This window comes from Kogia breviceps, chromosome 1 (assembly GCF_026419965.1).
Source record: "Kogia breviceps isolate mKogBre1 chromosome 1, mKogBre1 haplotype 1, whole genome shotgun sequence".
NCBI lineage: Eukaryota > Metazoa > Chordata > Mammalia > Artiodactyla > Physeteridae > Kogia > Kogia breviceps.
The window spans coordinates 16,287,834-16,313,928 of NC_081310.1; the positions used below are offsets into that span (position 1 = coordinate 16,287,834).

Consider the following 26,095-nt stretch of genomic DNA (forward strand, 5'->3'; position numbering starts at 1 on the left):
AGCATTTAAACTATTAAAGCTGATGGACTCTGAACTCTGAACTCTTCGAAACCTTGGGGAAAAAAATTTTTGTTTAAGGGTGACCTGAACAACCAAAGGACAATAATTCACACGATGACCTTGGATAAGTCAATTAACCTCTTTGGTTCTGGGTTTCTTCACCTGTAAAGCAAAGGGGTTGGCCGGAATGATGTCTAAAGAGCCTTCCAGATCTCCACATTCTACGATCCTGTGTTACTTCATTACCTTGGTCTCTCTGTACAGTGTTAGGTTATAGCCGTCACCCCTTCTAATAGCCATTCAATCTTACTTCTAAAAGCCAGGTCCCGCCGGTCTCGCTGGTAGCGGAGGCTGCATCGCTTGTTTCTCACCCGTAGTAGAGAATTCAGTGGTGGGGAACAGATGAGGATCGATGTCCCTGTTACGGCCACAGCTGGGACGCAATCTCAACCTTTGTGCAGAGGGGCTCTTTGCTTTGAGGTTGGGAGTATTTGAGATGGCAGGAAGGAAAACGACCTCTGGCAGGACAATCCCAGCAGGACAGCTTCGTGTTTGGGGATGTCTTTGGTCAGTATATCACTCCCCTCCAGTGAGCGTTTGGTCTGGAAAAAAACAAAAAAACAAACAAAAAAATGTGTATCTGTTGATCTGATAGCATTGGGAGGCTTCCTTCCTGTTCAGCAAAGGACAGAAATGGGTCGTGTGAAATCACAGACAAGTAGAATATCTCCCCTTTGCAGCCCATCCTTAGCTTTTCATTCCAACTGAGATACACGGCCAGTATCAGCAGTCTTTGCTCTACCCTCTGGAGACCTTCAGAGGGTAAAAGAGACTTAAAAAGAAAAACTCCTCCCCCAAATCATAAAACTGGCATGAATAGGACGTCTCCACAGCAGGAAAGCTGAAAGGAGGGAAGAAAGTTGGTTTAGGCAAGGGTAATATGAACATTCAACTCAAATAAATCTTATTAGGTGAGGATATAGCAAAAGAAACAGCCAGAGGCAAGTAAACCAGGGAGACCCTCCTACAGCTGTATTAAAGAAGGAAAATGCTGCTCACTTTTTCAGTTGAAGGTAAGTTCATTGACAAAGTAGGGTTACAGGGACTTCCCTGGCAGTCCAGTGGTTAAGATTCCATGCTCCCAATACAGGGGGCATGGGTTCGATCTCTGGTTGGGGAATTAAGATCCTGCATGCTGCATGGCCAAGAAAAAGAAAGAAAGAAAGAAAGACCTAGTTAAAAAATATATATATATGTATATGTATATAAAATAGAATAAAAAATACAAAACAGCATTAAAAAAAAAAGTAGGGTTACAAATAGCAGTCATCTCCTTGGACAAAGCTAATGGCTCACCTAAAAGCCTGGAGAAGGAATACAAATAGAAAATTACCAAAAATTACAATCTCTTCCTCACCACCATAACCCCCTTTATTGTGTCATTTCCTAAACTTCTCCATTAAGACATTAGTAATGCTGACCAATGAGCTGTAAGAATAAGCAAGCCCTGTCAGACAGGCCTCCTGGCTCATTTGTCTTAGCGTTTGCTACTCCCCTGCCCCCAGCCTTTTCCCTGGGTATTTTCATGACTGTCTTTCTCAGCCTTAAGGTCATCAACTCAGAAAAGCTTTCCCTGGCCACACAATTAAAGTAGCCTTTGCACCCCACCGTCTATCGCCCAGTTACTTTCTATTTCCTCATCTGCCTTTTTTCTCCAATAAAATTTATCAAAAAATTGAAATTAAAAATAAAAAAGAATAAGCAAGCCCTTAGAAAAGTATGGCTATTTGAGAGAAAAAGATAAAAAAATCTCTTAGTGATGGCAATTTCAAAACTGAACAATTCCAAATTACTCCATCTGTTTCTTCCGAAGACCACCAATTTTGCTTGGAAAGGTTTTGTGTGTGTGTGTGTGTTTTAATTTAATAATAGGTTAGAAATCTTGTTGCTCATATCCTAAACATTTTCTACCCCATTATCTTCATTATTTTTCATTCACTTTCTCATTCTCACAATAAAAACTTGAGGAGACAAAAATAATAATTAACATAGGATTCCTATCTTTAGATTTATCCAGTCCATATCTGACTCAGATAGCAGAAGGTTAGAATACTGGCTCTTCTTATAAGCCAGTTATGGGCAAGCAAACTCTTCAAGCTTCAGTTTCTTCATCTGTAAATTAAAAATAAGAACAGATGTCTAATAGAGTGTTGTACATAAAATACCTGGAATAGTCCTTGGAACATAGTGGGAGCTCAGTCAATAACAATAATTATCTTTACCATCATTATTTTCTTGTGTGTTGTTAGCTACCTTCCAATTATGTACAGAGAGCTCTACTTCAGTGAAGTTTCAAGCACAAGGCAATAGATTATATTACATACATAATAAATCATCTTGCTTTTCTTATCAATTTCAAATCTGCAAAATCATAGGAACAGGAGGTGTCATACTCAGCCAAAACTATTCAAGTAGTATGTCACCAACAGGAACACTAAAGACAAATTTTCAGTGACAGTGATAATTGTTACCATTTATTGAGCTCTTACTATATATAAGGCCCATGATAAGGAATTTATATGGTTTGTTTCCTTTCATCCTTTATAAAAACTTATAAAACCTCTTATGGAATTGGTATTTTTATCCCCGCTTTCCAGATGAAGAACAGGGATACTGCAGGGAGTTGCTTGGAAAGAATGCATTACTTGTCCAAATTTACACAGCTAGTAGGCAAATAAACCAAGACGTGAAACCAGGTCCCTCTTATGACAAAGTTTTATGCTTTTACACAGTATCGAGGGTCTAGTATTCTTCTGAAGAATTATAGCATTTTAGAAAATTAAAGGAGGAAGAAATTTGGGCGTTTTTAGCACAAGACCATCTTTTGAGAAAAAGCACTCTCCCTTCTTAGTAAAATCCCTGTGTATGGAGCCTAAGACATATATACTTCAAAGTTCCCCAAAGTGATTTTGATGATTTTTTTGAAAACCATTGCCTATCCCAAATCCATAATTTATGGTTCTAACATAAATAAATTTGTTTACATTCTTTCTTGTTCAGTTTTTATTTTATGCCAGTACTTCCTTATAAACTACTGAATCCCAAACATTAATTATGAGATAAGTGAAGTTGTAAATCATAATTTTAAAAAAGTTTCTTGAAATGTATTTAGATTTAGTTTCAAATGGTGGCTTCTCTACAGAATTTCTGGCTTTGATGAAAATGTTCAGACTTATTTATCTATATTATTGCCTTCATGTTCCTTTTCAGAGGTGAAATTTGGACAATTTTCTTATGACCAATAATTTTGTCCCATCTCATTTCCTCAATCGTTTAAATTACTTTTCTCTGACGCCGCTTTAGTTCTGTAGATTGTATATTAATTGCCCCCAATGAATCACACCTCCCAATAGACATCAGCAAACATGAAGACTGAGCAGTGTGGTAGTGAAAGCTTGGGCTTTGGAGTCAGCAAGACCCATGTTCAAATCAGAGATTTGAAATGTGTTAGCAAAAAGAGAGTGGAGAAATCATTTGATTCCTCTGGCCCTCATTTTGAGAGGCAGCTTTCAATGGTAGAATGAGATTTAGGCATGAATTCTTGCTCTGTTATTTACTAGCTATGTGGACTTGTGCAAGTTATTTAATTTCTATGAATTCAGGTTCCACATCAAAAAATGTTGCAATAATATCTACCCTGAAAGATTTAATATCACACAATTAGCACCTCACAAGTACTAGGTACCCAAGAAATTGCAATACGTGTTGAATGATTAATTCATACTTTTAAAATAGAACAAAATGTTCACAAATAAATATATCAGCTAAATGTTGATAAATAATTAAAATTATCAATGGCTAACTACAGTATTCATTGTATTTGTGTATTATAGCTTGATTCACATATATGAACATCTTTCATATATGATGTTTTCATTGCATAAAATGAACACACCAAAATAAAAATGTAAAAAAACACAAAAAAATAAAACTTCCCTTTTCCTACCATTTAAAATTAATAATCATTAATACTTTGGTGCCTAGACATTTTGATATATTTCTGAAATTCTGGGACTATGCTGTAAATAGTTTTGCAATTTATCCTTTTTTTCACTTAAGAACATACTGTAAACGTCTTTACATGTCTATAAACATATTTCCAAGACTGTTGTATTAGTGGCTGTAGCATATTCCATTGTATGGATGTATTATAATTTATTTAATCAATCCCAATATTCACATTAAAAAGTAGCTGCAATTTTATTTGGAACTCTAAACCATATATACAAATCAAATCAATCATCAGACTTTAACAGAAAAACTGTCATATTAAATTTAATAAACATCTTCAATTTATAGATGTCATACTGAAAACTAAAAATAGAGACCTAGGAGGACCTTCAAGATGGCAGAGGATTAAGATGTGGAGATCACTTTCCTTCACACAAATATATCAGAAATACATCTACATGTGGAATAACTCCTACAGAACACCTACTGAACGCTGGCAGAAGACCTCAGACCCCCCAAAAGACAAGAAACTCCCCACGTACCTGGGTAGAGCAAAAGAGAAAAGAATAAACAGAGACAAAAGAATAGGGATGGGACCTGCACCAGTGGGAGGGAGCCGTGAAGGAGGAAAGGTTCCCACACACTAGAAGCCCCTTCGCGGGCAGAGACTGTGGGTGGCTGCGCGGGGGGCTTCAGAGCCTCGGAGGAGAGCACAGCAACAGGGGTGCGGAGGGCAAAGCGGAGAGACTCCTGCACGGAGGATCGGTGCCGATCAGCGCTCACCAGCCCGAGAGGCTTGTCTGCTCACCCGCCGGGGCGGGCGGGGGCTGGGAGCTGAGGCTCGGGCTTCGGAGGTCGGATCCCAGAGAGAGGACTGGGGTTGGTGGTGTGAACACAGCCTGAAGGGGGCTAGTGCGCCATGGCTGGCCTGGAGGGAGTCCGGGAAAAGGTCTGGAGCTGCCGAAGAGGCAAGAGACCATTGTTTTGGGGTGCACGAGGAGAGGGGATTCAGAGCACCGCCTAAATGAGCTCCAGAAACGGGCACGAGCCGCGGCTGTGGGCGCGGACACCAGAGACGGGTATGAGATGCTAAGGCTGCTGCTGCCGCCACCAAGAAGCCTGTGTGCGAGCACAGGTCACTATGCACACCTCCCCTCCCGGGAGCCTGTGCGGCCCGCTGCTGCCAGGGTCCTGTGATCCAGGGACAGCTTCCCCAGGAGAACGCATGGCGCGCCTCGGGCTGCTGCAACATCATGCTGGCCTCTGCCGCTGCAGGTTTGCCCTGCATTCCGTACCCCTCCCTCCCGCGGCCTGAGTGATCCAGAGCCCCCGAATCAGAGCTCCTTTAACCCTGTCCTGTCTGGGCGGGAACAGACGCCCTCAGGTGACCTACAGGCAGAGGCGGGGCCAAATCCAAAGCTGAACGCCGGGAGCTGTGCGAACAAAGAAGAGGAAGGGAAATCTCTCCCAGGAGCCTCAGGAACAGCGGATTAAATCTCCACAATCACCTTGATGTACCCTGCATCTGTGGAATACCTGAATAGTCAATGAACATCCCAAAATTCAGGTGGTGGACTTTGGGAGCAACTGTGGACTTGGGGTTTGCTGTATGCAAATGACTAGTTTCTGATTTTTATGTTTATCTTAGTATAGTTTTTAGCGCTTGTTATCATTGGTGGATTTGTTTATTGGTTTTGTTGCTGTCTTCTTTTTTAATTTTTAAAATTTATTTTTTCTTTCTTTTTTTCCTCCCTTTTCTTCTTCTTCTTTTTTTTTTTTTTTTTTTTTTTCTGGTACACGGGCCTCTCACTGTTGTGGCGTCTCCCATTGCGGAGCGCAGGCTCCGGACGCACAGGCTCAGTGGCCATGGCTCACGGGCCCAGCCGCTCTGTGGCATGTGGGATCTTCCCGGACCGGGACACGAACTCGTGTCCCCTGCATCGGCAGGCGGATTCTCAACCACTGCGCCACCAGGGAAGCCCCATCTCCCTTTTCTTCTGAGCTGTGTGGCTAACAGGGTCTTGGTGCTCTGGCTGGGTGTCAGGCCTGAGCCTCGGAGGTGGAAGAGCTGAGTTCACAACACTGGACCACCAGAGACCTCCTGGCCTCACATAATATCAACTGACAAGAGCTCTCCCAGAGAACTCCATCTCAATGCTAAGATCCGGCTCCACTCAATGACCAGCAAGCTACAGTGCTGGACATCCTATGCAAAACAGCTAGCAAGACAAGAACACAACCCCACCCATTAGCAGAGAGGCTGCCTAAAATCAAAATAAGTTCATAGACACCCCAAAACACACCACCAGACATGGTCCTGCCTACAAGAAAAACTAGATCCAGCCTCATTCACCAGAACACAGGCACCAGTCCCCTCCACCAGGAAGCCTACACAACCCACTGAACCAACCTTACCGACTGGGGGCAGACAACAAAAACAATGGGAACTATGAACATGCAGCCTGTGAAAAGGAGTCCCCAAACACAGTAAGTTAAGCAAAATGAGAAGACAGAAAAACACACAGCAGATGAAGGAACAAAGTAAAAACCCACCAGACCTAACAAATGAAGAGAAAATACTCAGTCTACTTGAAAAGGAATTCAGAGTAATGATAGTAAAGATGATCCAAAATCTTGGAAACATAACGGAGAAAATACAAGAAATGTTTAACAAGGACCTAGAACAACTAAAGAGCAAACAAACAATGATGAACAACACAATAAATAAAATTAACAATTCTCTAGAAGGAATCAATAGCAGAATAACTGAGGCAGAAGAATGGGTAAGTGACCTGGAAGATAAAATAGTGGAAATAACTACCACAGAGCAGAATAAAGAAAAAAGAATGAAAAGAATTGAGGACAGTCTCAGAGAGCTCTGGGACAACATTAAATGCACCAACATTCTAATTATAGGGGTCCTAGAAAAAGAAGAGAAAAAGAAAGGGACTGAGAAAATATTTGAAGAGATTATAGTTGAAAACTTCCCTAATTATGGGAAAGGAAATAGTCAATCAAGTCCAGGAAACACAGAGTCCCATACAGGATAAATCCAAGGAGAAACACTCCAAGACACATATTAATTAAACTATCAAAAATTAAATACAAAGAAAAAATATTAAAGCAGGAAAGGAAAAGCAACAAATAACATACAAGGGAATCTCCATAAGGTTAACAGCTGATCTTTCACAAAAAACTCTGTAAGACAGAAGGGAGTGGCAGGACATATTAAAAGTGATGAAAGGGAAAAACCTACAACCAAGATTACTCTACCCAGCAAGGATCTCATTCAGATTCAATGGAGAAATTAAAAACTTTACAGACAAGGAAAAGCTAAGAGAACTCAGCACCACCAAACCAGCTTTACAACAAATGCTAAAGGAACTTCTCTACACAGGAAACACAAGAGAAGGAAGAGACCTACAAAAACAAACCCAAAACAATTAAGAAAAGTGTAATAGGAACATACATATCAATAATTACCATAAATGTAAATGGGTTAAATTCTCCCACCAAAAGACAGACTGGCTAAATGGATACAAAAACACAACTCGTATATATGCTGTCTCTAAGAGACCCACTTCAGACCCAGGGACACATACAAACTGAAAGTGAGGGGATGGAAAAAGATATTCCATGCAAATAGAAATCAAAAGAAAGCTGAGGTAGCAATTCTCATATCAGACAAAATAGATTTTAAAATAAAAACGATTACAAGAGACAAAGAAGGACACTACAAAATGATCAAGGGATCAATCCAAGAAGAAGATATAACAACTGTAAATATTTATGCACCCAACATAGGAGCACCTTGATACATAAGGCAAATGCTAAGAGCCATAAAAGGGGAAATCAACAGTAACACAATCATAGTAGGGGACTTTAACATCCCACTTTCACCAATGGACAGATCATCCAAAATGAAAATAAATAAGGAAACACAAGCTTTAAATGACACATTAAACAAGATGGACTTAATTGATATTTATAGGACATTCCATCCAAAAACAACAGAATACACTTTCTTCTCAATTGCTCATGGAACATACTCCAGGATAGATCACATTTTGGGTCACAAATCAAGCCTTGGTAAACTTAAGAAAATTGAAATCGTATCAAGTATCTTTTCTGACCACAATGCTATGAGACTAGATATCAATTATAGGAAAAAACTGTAAAAAATACAAACACATAGAGGCTAAACAATACACTACTAAATAAGCAAGAGATCTCACTGAAGAAATCAAAGAGGAAATAAAAAAATACCTAGAGACAAATGACAAGGAAAACACAATGACCCCAAAACTATGGGATGCAACAAAAGCAGCTCTCAGAGGGAAGTTTATAGCAATACCATCCTACCTCAAGAAACAAGAAAAATCTCAAATAAACAACCTAAACTTACACCTAAAGCACTTAGAGATAGAAGAACAAAAGAACCCCAAAGTTAGCAGAAGAAATCATAAAGATCAGATCAGAAATAAATGAAAAAAATGAAGGAAATGATAGCAAAGATCAATAAAACTACAAGATGGTTCTTTGAGAAGATAAAATTGATGAACCATTAGCCAGATTCATCAAGAAAAAAAAAAAGGGAGAAGACTCAAATCAACAGAATTAGAAATGTAAAAGGAGAGGTAACAATTGACACTGCACAAATAGAAAGGACCATGAGAGATTACTACAAGCAACCATATGCCAATAAAATGGACAACCTAGAAGAAATGGACAAATTCTTAGAAAAGCACAACCTTCCAAGACTGAACCAGGAAGAAATAGGAAATATAAACAGACCAATCACAAGCACTGAAATTGAAACTGTGATTAAAAATCTTCCAACAAACAAAAGTCCAGGACTAGATGGCTTCACAGGCGAATTCTATTAAATATTTAGAGAAGAGCTAACACTTATCCCTCTCAAACTCTTCCAAAATATTGCAGAGGGAGGGCACTCCCAAACACATTCTATGAGGCCACCATCACCCTGATACCAAAACCAGACAAAGATGTCACAGAAAAAGAAAACTACAGGGCAATAACACTGATGAACATAGATGCAAAAATCCTCAACAAAATACTAGCAAACATAATCCAACAGCACATGAAAAGGATCATATACCATGATCAAGTGGGGTTTATCCCAGGAATGCAAGGATTCTTCAAAGTATGCAAATCAATCAATGTGATACACCATATTAACAAATTGAAGCATAAAAACCATATGAACGGGCTTCCCTGGTGCCGCAGTGGTTGAGAGTCTGCCTGTTGATGCAGGGGACATAGGTTCGTGCCCCGGTTCCAGAAGATCCCACATGCCACGGAGTGGCTAGGCCTGTGATCCATGGCCACTGAGCCTGTGTGTCCGGAGCCTGTGCTCCACAACGGGAGAGGCCACAACAGTGAGAGGCCCGCATACCGCAAAAAACAAAAACAAAAACATAAACAAAAAACCCCCATATGATCATCTCAATAGATGCAGAAAAAGCTTCTGACAAAATTCAACACCTATTTATGATAAAAACCCTCCAGAAAGTAGGCATAGAGAGAACCAACCTCAACATAATAAAGGCTATATATGACAAACTCACAGCCAACATTGTCCTCAATGGTGAAAAATTGAAACCATTTCCTCTAAGATCAGGAACAATACAAGGTTGCTGACTCTCACTACTATTATTCAACATAGTTTTGGAAGTTTTAGCCACAGCAATCACAGAAGAAAAAGAAATAAAAGGAATCCAAATAGGAAAAGAAGAAGTAAAACTCTCACTGTTTGCAGATGACATAATACTATACATAGAGAATCCTAAAGATGCTACCAGAAAGCTACTAGAGCTAATCAATGAATCTGGTAGAGGAGCAGCATACAAAATTGATGCACAGAAATCTCTTGCATTCCTATACACGAATGATGAAAAATCTGAAAGAGAAATTAAAGAAACACTCCCATTTACCATTGCAACAAAAAGAATAAAATACCTAGGAATAAACCTACCTAAAGAGACAAAAGACCTCTATGCAGAAAACTATAAGACACTGCTGAAAGAAATTAAAGTTGATAAAAACGATGGGGAGATATACCATGTTCTTGGATCAGAAGAATCAACATTGTGAAAATCACAATACTACCCAAAGCACTCTACAGATTCAATGCAATCCCTATCAAATTACCAATGGCATTTTTCACAGAACTAGAACAAAGGTTTCACAATTTGTATGGGAACACAGAAGACCCTGAATAGCCAAAGCAATCTTGAGGAAGAAAAACAGAGCTGGAGGAATCAGACTCCCTGACTTCAGACTATAGTACAATGCTAGAGTAATCAAGACAGTACGGTACTGGCACAAAAACAGAGATATAGATCGATGGAACAGGATAGAAAGCCCAGAGATAAACCCATGCACATATGGTCACCTTACTTTTAATAAGGGAGGGAAGAATATACAATGGAGAAAAGACAGCCCCTTCAATAACTGGTGCTGGGAAAACTGAATAGCTATATGTTAAAGAATGAAATTAGAACATTCCCTAACACCATACACAAAAATAAACTCAAAATGGATTAAAGACCTAAATGTAAGGCCAGACACTATAAAAGTCTTAGAGGAAAACATAGGCAGAACACTCTGTGACATAAATCACAGCAAGATCCTTTTTGACCCACCTCCTAGAGCAATGGAAATAAAAACAAAAATAAACAAATGGTACCTAATTAAACTTAAAAGCTTTTGCACAGCGAAGGAAATCATAAACAGGATGAAAAGACAACCACAGAATGGGAGAAAATATTTGCAAACAAAGAAACTGACAAAGGATTAATCTCCAAAATATACAAGCAGCTCATGCAGCTCAATATCAAAAAAACAAACAACCCAATACAAAAATGGGCAGAAGACCTAATTAGACATTTCTCCAAAGAAGATAGACAGATTGTCAACAAACACATGAAAGGATGCTCAACATCACTAATTATTAGAGAAATCCAAATGAAAACTACCATGAGGTATCATCTCACACCAGTCAGAATGGCCATCATCAAAAAATCTACAAGCAATAAATGCTGGAGAGGGTGTGGAGAAAAGGGAACCCTCTTGCACTGTTGGTGGGAATGTAAATTGATACAGCTGCTATGGAGAACAGTATGGAGGTTCCTTAAAAAACTAAAAATAGAATTACCATATGACCCAGCAATCCCACTACTGGGCAAATACCCTGAGAAAACCATAATTCAAAAAGATTCATGTACCACAATGTTCATTGCAGCTCTACTTACAATAGCCAGGACATGGAAGCAACCTAAGTGTCCATCAACAGATGAATGGATAAAGAAGATGTAGCACATAAATGCAATGGAATATTACTCAGCCATAAAAAGAAATAAAATTTAGCTATTTTTAGTGAGGTGGATGGACCTAGAGTCTGTCATACAGAATGAGGTAAGTCAGAAAGAGAAAAACAAGTATCGTATGCTAACACATGTATATGGAATCTAAAAAAAAAAAGTGGTTCTGAAGAACCTAGGGGCAGGAGACGAATAAAGACACAGACATAGAGAATGGACTTGAGGACACAGGGAGGGGGAAGTGTAAACTGGGACGAAGTGAGAGAGTGGCATGGACATATATACACTACCAAATGTAAACTAGATAGCTAGTGGGAAGCAGCCGCATAGCACAGGGGGATCAGCTTGGTGCTTGTGACCACCTAGAGGAGTGGGATAGGGAGGGTGGGATAGGGAGGGTGGGAGGGAGACACAAGAGGGAGGAGATATGGGGATATATGTTTACGCATAGCTGATTTACTTTGTTATAAAGCAGAAACTAACACACCATTGTAAAGCAATTATACTCCAATAAAGATGTTAAATAAATAAAAATTAAAATATAGACCTAATGATTAAATACACATTTGGCTTGTATCTTATCAGTGCCCAAGTCCCTGGCTGGGAATGTTTGTTGACAAAATTAGTTTATTGATACAATTGCACTAATGGCACTCATGTTGCTCTGGAAAAAACAAATCAACCTGGCTTTGTCTCAGAGGGAGGCACTGCAGGCACTCTGAGGAAATCAGGTCTATTTTTTTAGTCTGGACTTGTAGAAAAACATGTTTTCCAAAGCTGATTTATAGCCTGTAGGCAAGTAGATTTGGATTGAAAGAGAGATGCTGGTCTGTTGAAGCAACTTGATCCAAGCCAAGATAAAGCTGGAGAAAAGTCTCCCTGCTCTGAGAAAGAAACCCATGACCGACAAAGTCTGCCTTATCAGGAGCATCTGTGTTTTTAGTAAACCTCTTCTGCAAGCCTGAGTAAATCACAAGGGAACGCTAACAGTTCTCCAGAGAGAAAACCAGAAACAAGAGGCCAAAACAACTCAACAAATCTCTCAGGAGTTTACAGAGATGAGATTTAGAGCCCCGGCTCTAACAACACACCAGACACTTACTGAGGACTCGCTGTGGGTCAGACACTGTATTCCTTGCTTTGCACACACATCCAATTCATTCAGTTCTCACAACAACCCCAAGAGGTAGGATTAATATTATCCCCATTTTTCAGAGGAAGAAACTGAAGTTGAAAGCTGTTAGGTCACGTGCCTTAGGTATCTTAGGTGTAAGAGGTCCCTGGAAGTCTGGAGCCTGATTTGATGCATGTAAGGTCTACTATCCTAACTCTCTAGATCATGAGCCATTCTCCAAGGTAATGCTTCCATTTCCCTGCCCCTTGGTCCCTGGACTGAATTACCACATACTTCATATTCACCCTTTCCTGGAGTCGTGGTGAATGTTGTTCAAAACTGCCTGTATGTGTTGAACCCATACTTTATGCATATTTGTTCTATCATATCTCAGTATTGTTTCAAATTTTTCCTCCAGGGAAACCTTTGCTCTTTATTTGAAGGAAACATTAACAATAAAATTGTGATGAAAAATCGTGTCCTGAGTGTGCATTGATTCATTCATTTAGAAGATATTTATTGCAGTATAATGTAGGGATTGAAAGTGCAGGCTCCACACCAGAATGCTCATGTCTTAATATCAGTGTGACCATTCTCTAGCTGGGTGATCTTAGGTATAGAAACTCTTTGTGCCTTGGCATCCATCTTCAACATGGGTAATAAGATAATGATAGTATATATTTCATGGAATTATGAGGATTAAAAATTAATATATATAGAATGTTTAGAATAGTGTCTGGCAAGAATAAATGCTTAACAAATGTTAGCTCTTGTCATAGTCAGTTTGGTCTACTATAACAAAATACCATAGACAGAGTGGCTTAAACAACAAACATTTATTTCTCACAGTTCTGGAGGCTGGGGAGTCCAAGGTCAAGGGCAGATTCGGTGTTTGGTAAGTGCTTTCTTCCTGGTTTGCAGACTTCTTGCTGTATCCTCACATGGTGAGGAGAGGGCGTTGTTCTCTTCCTCTTCTTATAAGTGCACTACTCCCATCACGAGGTTCCCACCTTCATGACCTCATCGAAAACTAATTATCTCCCAAAGGCGCCACCTCCAAATTCCATCAATTGGGGATTAGAGCTTCAATATATGAATTTGGGGGAAGACAAACATTCAGTCCATAGCAACTGTGGATGTGATTATGATTATTTATTGGGTGTCTTAGCTCTGTGCGAAAGATTGTGCTAAAAGCTTGGGTTGCAGAAATGGATGCCAGTGGATGGCTAGCTTGCACAGTTTTTTACATAATTATCTCACATAAAAGAAAAATGTGTAGTTGGTAAGTAGAAGGGGCTCCATTGCCTCTAGGTCCCTGCTTCAAAATGCTTTCCCATGGAGAAGAGATAGAACTCATCTTTAGCAGTTTGTTGAAAGGCGATAGGAAATCAGCTTCAGTTCTTTGTGACTAAGTCCATCCAAGGCCATAGAACCTTAGGTGACATCTTCCTAAACTGATGCATCCGTAACTTCCATTGAACTAGTGAGACTTCCTCAACTGCAATACAAAATATGTAATAATTAACAGCTTAGATATGTCAAGCACTTTTCAAGGCATTTTAAAATTATTAATTCATTAATTTTCAGAATAACTCCATGAATTAAGTGCTATTATTATTCCATTTTAAAGATGAAGAAATAGGCACAGATGGTACCTAGGGACGTTCAGCTTGTAGGTAGCAGAGCCCAGGTTGGCTCCAGCATCTTTGCTCTTGAATGCTGTATCATAGTGCCTTTTTATACTTAAAGAAGACTGCCTACGTCTCTGATAATTCAATGGTTATTCATATAAACTATGATTGATAAGGATATACAAAGAGCTCTGGAGAGCATCGTTCAGAAATTCGGTGTCACGTTCATGAACATTTCTTCAATAAGAAATAACAGTTCCTGGATCTCTGTCTCACCAAGGACTAGAAATTTCATGGCACCAAACAGCTGCACCTCCAGTCTAATTACTCAAATACATCAGCTCATTGGGCTTACACAGAACAAGCAACTTGCCGATTTGCTGGTCTTTTCACACATCAGTGAATCGTTTGCTGTTACGAAAACATAACATGATTCAAAAGCATTGATAGAGCTTGTTTGGGGAGGCACAGATAGCTTCTATTTGGTGGGTAAAATGTGTATAGGTAGTCTAAGTCTCAATTTGACATTTCAGCAAGCATTACATTTATAGAAGGAAGTCTAAGCAAGCAGAGGTCTTTCTAAACAGAGTAACTTAGAGGGGTGGCAGGTAGATTTCCATTTGATGTAGCATCCTACACGCAGGTGAGCAAATTAAGGTTGTAGTCCTTTTGTCAATAGGGTGAAATTGTTTTCTTTCTCTTTTATAACTCTTTCAATTATACCCTCTATAGACTCACTTCTAGAAGTTATCAATGAGGACCATGCCCGAAGTACTCCTGAGGTAGATAGGAATTTTCCCAGAAGCCAGAGAACCTTCCTTGGTCTTTTCCCCAAACATTCATGTTTCCATTACCCCATACAGCCTGCCTTTTGGTAGCATCCAAACACACAGGGGGGAATTCTACGAATGCCTCAAATTAAATGCTTAATTTGGGTCATTCAGTCATTTGTCTACAAATTATTTTTTTTGTTTGTTTATTCTTTTTTAGGGATGGACCTATGCTTCAATTCTCTACTGCATTCTTAAGTTATGCACAGGACATGAACAAAAATTCAGTGGAGTTTTACTTTCAAACTTGAAGTCTCTAGTTGCCTCAGGGTAGGTTAGTTCTTCACTTGAGTTCATCCTTGTCTTCTGTGTTGAGACTGCATGAGGATAGATGCAAATGACGCATAGGCAGAATGGTGATCATCAAGGTTTGAAATGAAAATAGAGGACCCAGGATGGAATGCCATTCATTTTATCCATTCACCCTCAATCCATCCTCATAAAAACTGGTATAAATGCCTTTCAACAATCTGGAACTTCAGCAGGGGGAGGGTCTATCAAGTCGCTGGGGAGAATTGGTCTTCTGCCATCTACAGAGCTTCGGTACTTCGGGCGAGCTAAGATTTCTCCCTGTAGTCATTCTCTTACTCATCAGAGCTCCATTTTAGGGGACTTTGTGGATCAGTTACCTATTGAAACCACTCTCAGTTCATATCCATGAAAACAGATACTTAGCATGTAGAGATACTTGCTTTATATTTTCTATAGCAGGAGAATATACATCTTGATGAACTCTGTCTGATAGAAATAAAATGAGAGCCACATATGTAACTTAAAATTTTCCAATAGCCATGTTGAAAAGAAGAAAAAGAAGCAGGTGAAATTCATTTTAATATCATATTTTATTTAACCCACATATCCCAAGTATTATCATTTCAATACATAATCAATATACCAATGATTAATGAGATTTTTTATCTTTGGTACTAAGTCTCCATCCTGATTAGCCACACTTCAAGTGCTCAGTAACCACATGTAGTCAGTGGCTACCTTACTGGGCAATGAAGCTCTAGATCATCAAAAAGAGGTGGCAAATCATTAAGTAAAGTTAAAATAAAGTGCCTCCAGACCATTTTATTTGACTCAAAATTGTTAGTTTCTTCCGAGACACCATAATTATATACAATTAGCTTAAAGATAAAGGTTCTATGTAAACAGGAATGTATTCTCAGCTGATAGAGTCAAACTGTAATAAATTTCTTTTCACAAGATCAAAGGTCAAGGATATTTCTATAGTTCACAGATGTTCTCAAAATTTTTGTACTATAATTAACGAAATGCTCCATAAAAAGTTAGAAGTAACGAGGATTAATAGTAAAATGTGCTTATTTGCTGCTGACTACAGATCTTAATGACCAAAATTACTGCCATCTACATAGCTTGATTACATAGAAATTTCATTAATGTAAAAAGAGATATACATTTGACAAAATAACAGGTAGCCTCTTCTATATTATTCATCTTAATTTGATAATTTGTATTTATGTTTTTTCCCTTATTTTCTCTAACAAACAAAATCCCAAAAAACAAGTCCACATTTACCTAAACCCGAAATAAAAGTGGTAATCTGTTGATATGGAATAAGAAGGGGACCTTTCTGTCAAAACACCAAAGAGAAAATTTCTACATCTACAGACAGAAGAAAATCACAATTAAAATTCTAAACAACCGCACATTATAGTTTGCATTGAATAGTATCCATTATATCCTTTTATCTTTTTATGATGAAGGGAGTAGATGCAGGTCCGTTGACAACTACATCAGAAGTGAATATATTGGCAGTTTCTCCTCAAGTTAAAGATACAAGTATTATAATGACCCAGCAGTGCTACTCTTGGATATTTAGTCAATAGTAATAAAACTGTCTTCAAAAAATATTTTAAAATGTTCATGGCTTACTTAATAATAGTAAACAGCTAGAAACAACCCAAACATTCATCAACAGGTGAATGGATAAACAGTTGTGAGGTACTCACACAATGGAGTGTGAACACGGCCATAAAGAGGAACAAGCTACTGATAGGAGCAAAATCTTGAATACTGTATAGCTCAAAAATAATGTGACAAGCAAAAGAAGTATGTCCCCCATATAATTACATGTGCATGATGCTCTAAAACAAGCAAAACTAAGTTATGGTGACAGAATTCAAAACAACTGGGCAGCTGACTAGAAAGAGGCATGAGAAAGTGTAAGTGATAACTGAATTGTTCCATAGCTTGATTGAGGTGGTGGTCATATTGCTGTATGCTTTTGTCAAATGGCATTGGATTGAGCGCTTAAAACCTATGCATATGTAAATAATAAAATAAATTCGAAATTAAATAAAAAACTTTAAAAGTGAATAAAAGGACAATGGTCGCTTTTATTCAGACCGTAGTTACACCATGTTCTTGCGTGATAGCTTTCGGTCTCTTCAACCTATTTTACAGATATTTTAACTCCGCCTTCTCCCTCCCAATTCACACTAAGAATGAACAATGAAGAGTCTCCTGATGACCGTTTTCACTGAAGAGAGAGCTAATATTAAGTGAAAATATGGATGGGGATTTGCAGTCTCCTCACACTTCTCCATCATTTCTACAATTGTTGTATTATTTTTTGGCAGATATTCAATGGTGACAAGTGATTTTTCGAAATGTAAACAATTAGTATATAAGATTCAGCACATTAAACAGATTTCATGTTCTCTTTATTCATCTTGAACTTGATAATTTCTGGAAATTTTGAATCAAGGGGTTTCTGGTTACTTTCCAGTGACGCTTAACAGTTAGACTTAAAAATACAGAAAAAAGCATTATAAGTTTTATCCAAAATGATTATGGCCATCATTTGAATAAAATACAGATTTTGCAAGCTGTAAAGCATATCATTACTACATACTGGCCTAAGTAAGGTTTGGTTCACAAACTATAGAGCTCTAACCAAGTCATTAAATCTATCGAAAAGGGCCTCATTTGAGAAGCAATAAAATTTTTAATCATTTTATTATTAAAAAAGTGTTTAATATGTAGCTAATTAAATGCCAAAGGCAGGTTATCTGAGTTTAACCTTCAAAAAGAAAATGATGTATCAAAGTCTGCCGTTGGCATCATGGGATAGAAATGTCATCCTCATAATCATTGCATGGCAACTAGCTGGTGGCCTTTTCTAGAGCTACAGTTAAATTACCTGATTAAATTAATAGCCATTTAGATGTTTTAGGAAGTGCACAGACCTATACTAAATGAAAATTAGGTCCATTACATTTTCTGAGTGGGCTAGATAGACTCTAAAATAAAACACGTATGCCACTGCCCACATTACTTAGATTAAGCAATTAAAAGCTCTTTCTAAAAAGCGACTAATTCCCTGTAAAGTACAGACAACTGGATTTACACTAATGACCAGAGGTAAGTTTTTTTTTTTTCTGCTTATTTTTCCCTGTCCTCAAATTCTCTGTTTATTTTAAAATAAAATATTAAAATTTGAACACACCTAAATGTGTAGCTAGATAGCTATTTGTAAGTATATTTCTGTAAGACAATGAACAGTGATTATGTATAAGTAAAACAGTAAATTAGAAAGTAAAATAAAAAATCATCCTAATTGGGAATTCACTGAACCATTATTGAAGCATTCTAGGTAACAGCTTTTAAACTATTCAGTCTCGAACGTTTGGAAAGAATTCGTGCCTTCTTTCCTTGCTATGTTGATTCTTTCATATGAAATCCAGATGATCAAGTAATTAAATATGTCAGAAAATGCAAACAGCATATTTATTAACTTATTTAAGAAGCAAACTACTATTCTCTCCATATACCTCCAGTTGCAAATGAATACAGATAGCACGTGTAAGTTTTAAGGACAAAAGGTATGGCCACTGCTATATGCCTAGTACCTAGAATAGCATCTAACACATAATAGGTATTCCATAAATATTTGTTGGATTGAAGGCAAGGCTGAAATGTTTTCTCAGTTTCAATTAATAATATTTATTTAAAGGTCATATCGACATATCAAAATCCCTTGTTTTGACAGCATGTTATAAAACTAAATATTCAGCAAGGAATTTTTAGTCCAGTGCCATTTGATAGGTAACTAATAAAAAATGAACTGCGTCAGTGAGGGGACTATTTATAATTAAGATTTTACCAAACTTCATTTCATTTCATACTTATCAAGGATACAATGTTGTATCCTATTCAGGGACTTTAAGGAGTTCAAAATAGTTACAAACTCTTAACAATATTTCTTAGAATCCTTCTTGTGGCTATAAAGCTTAGATCTACTATAACATCTGGTACTATTTACAGATAAATTTCACCTGTGACATGTTCATGATGTTTTAAACATAAAGCAGAAAGAACCAAGGCAGCATTGATAAGACTGTATAAACAAATCACTCTTTGGGAATCAACAGTGCTTACATCATAACTTGGTTGCATGTGAGTAGGTCTTTATTCGTTGAATCCTCATTTATTGGGAGGCTTATGGTGTGCCTGCATTGCATTGACACTGCGTAGAAATACAAAGAGTAATAAAACAGCCGATGTTTTAACTCTTGTGTAAATAAATAACCAACACTGAATATGAAAGAGTAATCAAAAATGTACATGGGCCAAATTAGAAAGGTGGAAAAGTACAATCGCCATAGTGAGATGGAAGTGATGAACTGTCTCGTGGATGGTGAAGGCAAGCTGGGAAAGAAGTTAGAAAAAAGAGTGTTCAGAATCGTTACATGACAAAAGGAAGATGGAAACTTGTACCTGAGGATGTCAAATCCAAAACAAAATCCTAAAAACCATGTGTGAGAAACTAGATTTAATTGAATGCAGATCCTTCTTAGAAAATGTCAGAATCTGATGTAATGGATTGCATTTTTTAGGTTGTTTTATTGGTATGTCAAAAAAAAATCTCTAAGTACTTTGTGATTTTTTTCAAAGTTACCATGGAAAAAATTCCTACAGAGGAACATCATAGGATATTTCCATAATAGAGAAGATAGAGGAATGTTGTTATATTTACAGGAAAGCACAGAAATAAAAATTTAAGACTTTCATGGACCATGGGCCTTAGAATGTATTCTATAGATAGCATGCTGTGTCCCACTGACCCAAAGCCTAATTGTCCTGGTAAGGGAGTTGTGAGGAGAACATCCAAATTCAGCTCATGGTAAGGGAGGAAAGAGTGGGAAGAAATAACCAGGTAATCATAACAGAGATGGATCTAAGACAGAACATATTGGAAAATCAACCTTGACAAATAATTTTAAGTTATATTTCCAGCCTATGCTTGCCTTAAGTTTTAGTTGTTTTGCCTGTCGAGAGGCTGGTTATTTGACAAACAGTAACATTGACAGGAAATTCCTTTACACATTCATAGAAGCCTTTCTCAACCTAGATCCATTTTGGATGTCACTAGAGCTAATTGAGAATAGTATTCAAGCTGTACAATGTATTATGTACATCTCCAGGGAGATCTTGGAGTTCATTCATAAGGGCTAGAAAAATATTTAGTCTATTCACCCCACATACACAATGCTTCTCTTTTATGTAAGATCTAGTATTGAAGTATTGTAGGTAATGGTAATAACCATGATTTCCTACCCACCTGCTATGCTCTGTACTTACTAGGATTTTTCAACCTTCACACTATGGATACTTGGACCAGATAATTCTTTGTCGTGGGGCCTGTCTTGTGCTTTATACGGTGCCCAGCAATATCCTTGGCCTCTGAACACTAGATACCAGTAATACCCCTTCTCTAGTTGTGATAACCAAAAATGTCGCTAGACTTTGCCAAATGTCCCCTGGGGTGGGAGAGGGGAAAGAGGGCACAAAATCATCTCCTATTGAGAACCACTATTATAAATGACCATTTACTTGTTGCCTATTTCTTTTTATAACAATCCTGCATGGTAGGAATTATTATGCCTATTTTAAAAATGAGAAAACTAAGATTTATAGGAGTATTTAAACCTGGGTCTTTTAACCACAATCTTTATTCTGCACACCATGCTGTATTATCTCCACCTTCAAAGATTTTTTTACTCTGAATTTTCTAAAAGATTGAACATTAACCCCAGAAACATCTTTGTGATACACATCTAGAATTGACTGTCCTTAACATCTCAACCACATTGAGTATGTGGTTCAGGATTTTCTTTTAGGGTTGCTTTGTCTTATCTACCAAGCCTACCTCTAATCTACTGTTCTATCTTGTTACAGCCTCATGGACATTTTTGGATGGCAAGCAAGGAAATCAAAACCTTTGGGTGACTTTGATTGTTTGCTGATTTTCAGAAATGTTTTGTATGTGTTTTATGGGGGAAAGAGAAGGAACTCTTAAATAAATCTCTGTAATTCATAAAAATATTGTTTGATGTTCATACCGAACAGTAAAACTTTCTCTCTCATCTTATCATTGTGCCTCTGTTTGCATATTTGTGAATCTGTCAAAAGATTTAAGGATTCCTAGTGGTTTTACAAGTTGAATTGATTCGGGCAATGATGAAGGAATTGCGTTATCTCTTTTTCCTGCTACCAACTTCCATAATTACTCCAGATCGTGCTCCAAGTTGCTTTTGAAAAGTTCTGCCTAATGGAAGAGTTTCCTCCCTCAGTTCAACAAAAGCAACTGTTTGGTGTTACAACATATATTTTTTTACCTGATTACCCAGCACAGAAGTCGAGGTTGAAAAATATCTGTTGAATGAATAATAAATAACGAACTAATGTCAGATCCATAAATAATTGGCAGATTCTTGAATTCGGCTACACATAAAAGATGTTTTATTGCTATTAGCTGCAGTGAGTCACCTGCAGAACTGGAAGAGAATATTAGAGATGATCATTTCTTTAATTTCTAAAACTCACTCCTCCCCTCTCCTCCACCACTACCAATTTATGCAAAGTTTGGGCTTTCACACTTAAAACATTCATTAACATGGAGGAAAAAAATGTGGAGTATGAAGAAAGAAGAAACTATTACTTTTGCCCGTTCTTCTGAAAATAATAGTCTAAAGTTTTCCTTTGAATGTTATAGTATGGCTCCTTAGACTGTAGAAATCACCCATATCTATGATAATTCAATTTTTTTTAAAAAAAAAGAGCTGCGTATACAGATTCTCAGACAAAATAGAACAAGGCAAGCAAAATCTTCACTTTACAATTGATTGTATTGATCAAAAATTTCGAATCTGTTTATAATTATGAAATGTTAGCATGAATGTTATTATTTGATTTACTGGCATTTTCATCCTTCCTTACACAAGTATATTATGATTTTTAAGAATTATAGAATGCCACATTTTGAAGCTAAAAGTGACCTAATGTCATCTGTTCCAATCCACATTCCCCTCTTAAAACTAACAAACAAAAAACCCAAAAAACAGCTGAAGAAAAAAAAAAAAAAAAGAAACTTAAGAAGTTACCTTATACAAGACCCTGCCTTCATTTTTCAATTAAGTAAAAATGTAATTGAAATTTTTAAGTTTTAATTTGAAATTGTGAAATAGGTCATTATTTTGACCCTTTAAGCTCCAGGGAGCATTCCCAGCATTATCAGAACTTATAGTAAAGAGTCTTTCCCTAAATCTGTTGTTCAGATGACATGGGTTGAGATTTCTGCCAATTTTAAGCAGGAGGCCTTGCATTAGCTTCTTAACCATTCTTTGCCTCAGTCTCCTCTCATAGGAAATAAGCGCTTCAGCTTTGATCTCTGAAGTCCCTGCTAGCATTTCTTCTCTGACTACAGCTCCTATTGGATTTTCCTTCTACAAAAAGCAGACTTCTTTTCTTAGCCTTAAGAGGGGTGAGGGTTAAAACCTATTTTCAGTATTTATTTTGGAAGTGTTCCATCCACTGAGCTGCCATTTGATTAACCAAAATTTCTAGGAATATCTCTCTTTAAAGTAACTTTTGAAGTGGAGAGGTAGAATCTGTAATGAACACCAGGAATGAGCAAGTTTCATAACCTCAAAGAGTCAGGTCATGACAACCTAAAAGGATCATGACACACATACTAGTAGTAAATTTCCCAGTAAAATGCCACAAACAGCAAACATTTACTGGGAACCTACTCTGTGCTCATTTCCCTTTACTTAATCTCTGCAGTGATCTCATCTACATCTGGACTTTAAACTACCATGTGTATCCTTAATTCACCACACCACACCTTCCTTCTGAGACCCGGACCCAGGCATATTGGAAATAATTTCCACATGTTTGTCCCACAGGCACCTCAAATACATTAAGTCCAAACAGTCCTTTCTATCCACCTTCTAATCTCCTCCAACACTTCTCACCCATGTGAATAGGGCTACTACGCGCCCTTCGTTTTCTAATGTGATAAATGTGAGGGACCCTGAGGGCAAATAAGAAAAATGCGATTGGTAAAGAGGAGGTGAACTCTGAATATGGAGAAACAGAAGGCAGGAAGACAGGCAAAAGATTGTTATGATTGACCAACCAGACATGGTAGGATAAAAAGGTTTGGAATGGGAAATAGGCACGACCACTTCATAAATGAATGAATGAATGGCTGTGTGAATGTAATTTGTGTGTGTGTGTTTGGTTTATTAAGAAAACTAATAAGACAAAGAAGAGTTGCTGAAGGGAACCACTGTGATGCACTAACTCTTAAGTCATCTAAAAGGCATGTTATCATTAGTTCTTCCTTCTTTGTTGACAAGTTCATAGAAAGGGCAGGCTCACTTTTATTGAAAGCGTGAGGAGAAGGCAAAGTCTGAAAATTGCAACCATTTTCAAATGAACTGTGGCTTGGCTCAATGTGTTTTGAAGCAAGGAGTGACAATGAAACATCTTTCGTTCAGTGGGGACTCTTCACTCTGAGTTCCTCCTTGGAGGAGGTGAGTAACGTCTTCCTCACCTATGGAGTTCACGATAACTCTATCAAAAGGCTTGGTACATTGTACTCAGTCCTCTCTCCTGTCTCAGAAGTGTGCTGATATGTCCAAAAAGGTGATGTCAGCATGCTGATCATTTTCTAGAAAATCCAATATATTTCCATGCCAGTTGATCTTTAGACACGAACTTTAAGTTGCATTTTGTACTGTTATCAAACATTACCACTTAGATTTTTAATCTACAAAGATATATTAAAGCTTGTCCAGCAAAAGTGAGCAGCTCATTTGTGCCTTTGTGGATGGGGAAAAGCAGGGCATCAAATACGTGTCTGTCACTCTCACACTCACGATTCTCCAAATGATGAGTAGAGAGAAACCCATCTCTTTCACACATTGAGGGTTGCTAGTTTTATGTTCCTTACTTGATTATAATCTCCAGGAAAGCAAAGGCTGTGCCTCACTCATAATCGATGAGCTAAAGTTAGAGCAAAATCAATACGTTCGTGCTCCAAGAAGTTTATCGTAGGATACACGGAGGAACATATGTATAAATGAACCATAATGCAAGTATTATGTCAGTGGGTCTCAAACTTGGCCATGCATGAGAATCACCTGGAAGGTGTGTTAATCCACATATTACTGGACCCCATGACCAGAGTCATTAATACAGTAGATGTTAGGTTTTAAAAGGGAAGAACTTTTGTATTCTGTTAAGCTAACTTTTGTATTCAAGTTAAGCACTAAAGGCACGTTTCCTATAAGCTTAAATTATACATAATGGCCCATCTCCAGGAACCCTGCCTCCCAAGTAATGAGCGTTAAGTTCAAATACCTTGTTTAGCTCACAGGAAACGTCCTGCCCAGGCCCACCCTGAATGGCTGCAGGAAAAAAGAAATGAACACATCTCCGGAATCTGGCTAAAACGAGGACTGCATCCCCCTCCCCTTTTAGTATAAAAGAAGCCTGAATTCTAACTCGGGGAGGATGATTCTTTGGGACACTAGTCCTCCATCTTCTCAGTCTGCTGGTTTTCCAAGTAAAGTCACTATGCCTTACCCCAAAAACTCTCCTCTTGATTGATTGGCCTGTCATGTGGTGAGCAGTACAAGCCTGGACTTGGTAACAGGGTGATGCTAAGCCTTTGCATTTTTAATGAGTGATACTGATTCTGCTGGTCTGCGGACCACACTTTGAGAAGACTAAAATATGGTGTCAGTGGTGGGTAGGTGAGATTATATTTACTCCCAAAGATGGCGGGGCTGACTTAAAATTTTAGACTTGAAAGGGAATTCTGAGATCTTCTAATTTAATCTCCCAAATATTATGTAACACGAGTGAATAGTGGTGGGTCCGTATTCCTGACCCAACTTTTCTCCACCTTCTTTTCTGCTTCCCAAATGAGGTTTCCCAGATCTAGTAAAATCCCTGAAAGCCATCCTGCATTTGTGTCTCCCATATAAAATGGCTGTGGAAATCAATAACAGTTCTGTGTGTATAGCAATCTCAGAGGTTGCTTATGGGTTTTATTCCACCAGTAGAAATAACAGAGAAATTCCCATGCATTAGATTGATCTTAGTCCCTTTGCTCTACTTTTAGAGGAAAAAATGAATATGTGTTCTTTCTGCGATTTTTCTCCCAGGATTTCCCTTTTTATTTCTCAGGCAAAGTTGGCTGCCGTCTGAATAGGAATATAAGACTCCCTGGTTCTTTTCACCCACCGTTATGCAGAGTCAGTTTTCCACCATTTAGAATTTAGTGCATCTTTGGTGAAGCCTGACAGGTACATGGAGGGTTGGTGGAGAGAGGTTGGAGGAAGGTAAGAGGGCTAAGAAAGCAGCCATATAATTTATAATCTTCATGACCATAAAAGCACAGCAAGCAGGTAAGGTTGAGTGCGCTGTCACGGGGGCACCAGCCAGGCCTCCACAAGCTACAGGGTCTTATTTCATTGTCCTGTGACTTGCATCACAGTGCACAAAAGTCCCAGTCCAGGGCCATAGCTAATCTGCTCTGACAGAATAGGAAAGCAACTGCAGAACTCTGCAGCTTCTCTTTCCCAGAACCAGGAGGCCAAATGCAAGCGACAGAACTACATTCTTTTGGAGAACTATCGTGACAAGTTAGAGCATCCAGAACTTATTGATCAGGCTTTGACTCTGTGCTTTCATAGCTGTTACTGCAATGCTGCCTAGATGGTTAAGTGCGTGGGTCTGGAGTTCACGTGGTTCTACCATTTGCGAGCTGGATAACCTTAGCTTCTACTTCAATAAGTTGCATCTTCCTTAACTATAAGATGGTGGTCAGAATAAAGCCGAACA

The 26,095-nt window shown here is 38.1% G+C and overlaps 1 long non-coding RNA gene across 1 annotated transcript in view; it reads right to left on the reverse strand.

Moving 5' to 3' along the window:
- Nucleotides 1–566: 566 nt before the first annotated feature.
- Nucleotides 567–26,095, reverse strand: part of LOC131755439 (uncharacterized) — a 54,276-nt gene continuing 28,747 nt past the window's right edge. The window contains exon 4 of the long non-coding RNA XR_010839398.1: nucleotides 567–602. This is a non-coding gene — a long non-coding RNA (uncharacterized lncRNA). The remainder of the gene's footprint in view (nucleotides 603–26,095) is intronic.